We start from the raw sequence: 4,597 nt of genomic DNA, 5'->3' as shown, positions 1-4,597 counted from the left end.
CTGCAAATCAACCTTTAGAGAATCCTGGACTAGCACTCCCAGATCCCTTTGTACTTTGGCTTTATGAATTTTCTCACTGTTTAAAAAATAGTCCATGCCGGTATTCTTTTTTCCAAAGTGCAAGACCTCGCACTTGCTCACATTCAATTTCACCAGCCATTTCCTGGACAACCCTCCTAAACTGTCTAAATCTTTCTGCAGCCTCCCCACCTGCCTGTGCACCTAACTTAGTATCATTGGTGAACTTCGCCAGAATGCCCCCTGTCCCTTCATGCAGATCATTAATATATAAAGTGAACAGCTGTAGCCCCAACACTGAACCCTGCGGGACACTACTTGTCACCAGCTGCCATTCTGAAAAAGAACCTTTTATCCTAACTCTCTGCCTTCTGTCAGACAGCCAATCCCCAATCCATGCCAGTAGCTCACCTCGAACACCATGGGCCCTCACCTGACTCAGCAGCCTCCTGTGAGGCACCTTATCAAAGGCCTTTTGGAAGTCTAGATAGATAACATCCACGCGGTTTCCCTAGTCTAATCTACTTGTTACCTTTTCAAAGAATTCTAACAAGTTTGTCAGGCACAACCTCCCCTTACTAAATCCATGCTGATTTGTTCTAATCCGACCCTGCACTTCCAAGAATTTAGAAATTTCATCCTTAAATCTAGAATTTTACTTAAAACCGAGGTTAGGCTAATTGGCCTATAATTTTCCATCTTTTGATTTTATCCTTTCTTGAACAAGGGGGTTACAACAACAATTTTCCAATCATCTGGGACTTTCCCTAACTCCAGTAATGTTGAAAGATCATAGTCAGTGCCACCACTATTTCTTCAGCCACCTCCCTCAGAACTCTGGGATGTAGCCCATCAGGGCCAGGAGATTTATTGATTTTTTGGACCTTTTAGCTTTGCTAGTACTCTCTCTTTTGTAATGGCTACTAGAGTCAACTCTGCCCCCTGACTGTCCTTAATTGTTGGGATATTCCTCATGTCTTCCACTGTGAAGACTGACAAAGTACCTCTTAAGTTTTCAGCTGTTTCTTTATCTCCCAGCACTAGCCTTCCTGGATCAACTTGGAGCGCCTAATTTTTACTTTTGCCTCTTGTTTGTTTCTTATGTATTGAAATAAACTTTTACTATCATTTCCAATGTTACTGGCTGGCTTACCTTCATATTTGATCCTTGCCTTCCTTATTTCTCTATTTGTTATCCTCTGTTTGTTCTTGTAGTCTTCCCAATCTTCTGATTTCCAAGTCCTCTTGGCCACTTTATGGCTCTCTCTTTTTCTTTGATACATTTCCTGACTTCCTTTGTCAGCCATGGCTCTCTAACCTTTCCCCAGATAATCCTTCTTTTCTTTGGTATGAACCTCTGTAACTGTTCAGAAACTCTTGCCATTGTTGCTCTACTGTCTTCCCCACTAGGCTCTGCTTCCAGTCGATTTTCATCAGTTCCTCTCTGCCCACCTCCCTTTTTTTTGATAAGTTGTAAGTTGAGTGTTGAACTGCCAGTCCTGAACTCCTGCAACCACATCTATGTGATGCCTACCACATCATAATCATTCACGATGATTTGTGCTGTTAATTCATCTACTTTGTTACGAATACTACGAGCATTTAGATAAAGCGCCTTAGTGCTAATATTCTTATCCTCATGATTTCCAACATCTCTAGTAATATGTCCGAAGTTATCATTCCTTTTTGCTTCATTCCTAGCCAGCCTTGAACTTAAACCCTGCACACATGCTAACCTGCTGCTTATCTTTCTACTTGACTCCATATCTCTGTTGCTTTCCCTTTCCCTTCCCCCCGATTTGCAAGTTGAAAGTCCTAGTGACTACCCTATTTATCCTTTTTGCCAGAACACAGGTTCCAGATCGGTTCAGGTGAAGACCGTCCCATCGGTACAGATCTCCCTGGTTCTGGATTAGTGGTGCTGGAAAAGCACAGCAGTTCAGGCAGCATCCTGCTGTGCTTTTCCAGCACCACTCTAATCCAGAATCTGGTTTCCAGCATCTGCAGTCATTGTTTTTACCTAGAGATCTCCCTGGTTCCAAAACTGATGCCAATATCCCATGAAATGGAATCCTTCTTTCCTACACCAATCTTTTAGCCACGTGTTTACTTCCCTAATTTTCTTATCCCTATGCCAATTAGCATGTGGCTCAGGCAGTAATCCAGAGGTTATGACCCTTGAGGGCCTGTTCTTCAGTTTCCTTCCCAGTGCTTGATAATCCCCAAACAGGCTCTCCTTCCTAACCTTGCCAATGTTGTTAGTGCCAATGTGGACCACAACAACTGGATCCTCCCCAGCCCGCTCCAATATCCTTTCAAGTCAGTCAGAGATGTCCTGCACCCAGGCACTGGGCAGGCAACACACCATGCAGGACTCCTGATCTGGCTCACAAAGGATACTATCTGTCCCCGTAAGTATAGAATGCCCTATGACAACTACTTGTCCCTGATCGTTAATTGAGTTTGAATTACTTAAACTACCGGGTGTGACTGCCTCCTGAAACAAAGCATCCAGGTAACTCTCCCCCTCCCGGATATGCCGCAGTGTTTGAAGCTCAGATTACAGATCATCAACTCTGATCCGGAGTTGTTCCAGGAACCAACACTTGCTGCAGATGTGGTCACTGCCATTCAATGGGATCAGCCAGCTCCCACATCATATAGCTACAACACATCACCTGTCCAGCCATCTCTACTTATTGAATTAATTTATACAAATTTATGAGTTAAATAATTTCTAATACTTCTCTATGGTCTTAATCAACTAACCAACTAATAGATTAAAAGTTTACTATCAGACGATATACAAGAAATATAAATTAAAACGCCTTACCTTAGCAACACATGAGAGCCCCTTTTTTTTGGTTAGAGGAGGAGGACAGGTCCTCACCCTCAATAACTTCTCCTCCCAATCCTCCCACTTCCTCCAAACCAGAGGGGTAGCCAAGGGCACCTGCATGGGACCCAGTTGTGCCTGCCTGTTTATCGGATATGTGGAACAGTCCATCTTCCGCAGTTACACTGGCTCCTCCCCCCACCTGTTCCTCCACTACATCAATCACTGTATCGGCGCTGCCTCATGCTCCCACAAGAAGGTTGAACAGTTCATCAACTTTACCAACACCTTTCACCCCACCGCAAATTCACATGGTCCATCTCAGAAACCTCCCTTCCCTTCCTGGACCTCTCCATCACCGTTTCCAGCGACTGACTAATCACATACATCTACTACAAGCCCACCAACTCCCACAGTCATGTAGACTACATCTCCTTCACCTTATCTCTTGTAAAAATGCCGTCCCTTATTCCCAATTCCTCTGCCTCCACTGCGTCTGTTCCAAGAATGACTAATTTCACCTCCGAAGGTCCTAGATGGCCTCCTTCTTCCATGACTGCAACTTCCCTTACCATGTGTTTGACAATGCCCTCCAGTGCATCTCCTCCATTTCACACACCACTGCCCTTGAACCCCACCCCTCCCATTGCAACAAGGACAGAACCCCCTTGGTCCAGACCTTCCACCCCACCAACTTCTGCATACATCGCATCATCCTCTGCCATTTCCGCCACCTACAAACAGACCCCACCACCAAAGATATATATCTCTTCCTACCCCTGTCACTGTTCCGGAGAGACCATTCCCTCTGCAACTCCCTCATCAGGTCCATGCCCCCCAACCACCCCACTCCTGGCACCTTTCCCTGCCACCGCAGGAAGAGCAAAACCTGTGCCCATACCACTCCCCTCACCTCTGTCCAAGGCCCCAAGGGATCCTTCCACATCTGTCAGAAATTTACTTGCACCTCTACCAATGTCATCTACTGCATCTGTTGCATCTGGTGTGGTCTCTTCTACACTGGGGAGACAGGATGCCTTCTTGCGGATCGCTTCAGAGATCATGTCTAGGACACCCGCACTCACCAACCCCACTGCCTCGTGGCAGAACACTTCAACTCCCACTCCCACTCTGCCAAGGACATGCAGGTCCTGGGCCTCCTCCACCGCCAAACTGTTACCATCCGACACCTGGAGGAGGAATGCCTCATATTCCGTCTTGGGACCCTGCAACCACACGGGATAAGTGTGGATTTCAACAGCTTCCTCATTTCCTCTCCCTCCACATTATCCCAGTCCCAAGCCTCCAACTCGACACTGCCTGGCGGACCTGTCCATCACTCCTCCCTCTGAACTATCACCTTCTCCCTCACCTTCATCCACCTATCACTTTCTCAGCTTTCCCCCCAACCGTCCCATTTATCTCTCGGCCCCTGCCCACAAGCCCTATTCCTGATGAAGGGCTTATGCTCCTAATGTCGATTCTCCTGCTCCTCAGATGCTGCCTGACCAACTATGTTTTCCTCAGCACCGCACTCTTTGACTCTGACCTCCAGCATCTGCAGTCCTCACCTTCTCCCCATAGTTTTGACTGTTAGATTTATGGATATTGTGCTAACGCATGTCATGTGAAAAGTAGCAGAACATTTGAACTTTGGACATTGAAGTTAAATTCAACAATACGATAGTATTTTTTAGAAATGAAAATGAATCCGTCATTCCTTCTTCCCTTTTGCTGAACTTG

Source organism: Chiloscyllium punctatum, chromosome 25, assembly GCF_047496795.1.
Source record: "Chiloscyllium punctatum isolate Juve2018m chromosome 25, sChiPun1.3, whole genome shotgun sequence".
NCBI classification, from domain to species: Eukaryota; Metazoa; Chordata; class Chondrichthyes; order Orectolobiformes; family Hemiscylliidae; genus Chiloscyllium; species Chiloscyllium punctatum.
This window is presented reverse-complemented; position numbering follows the sequence as displayed.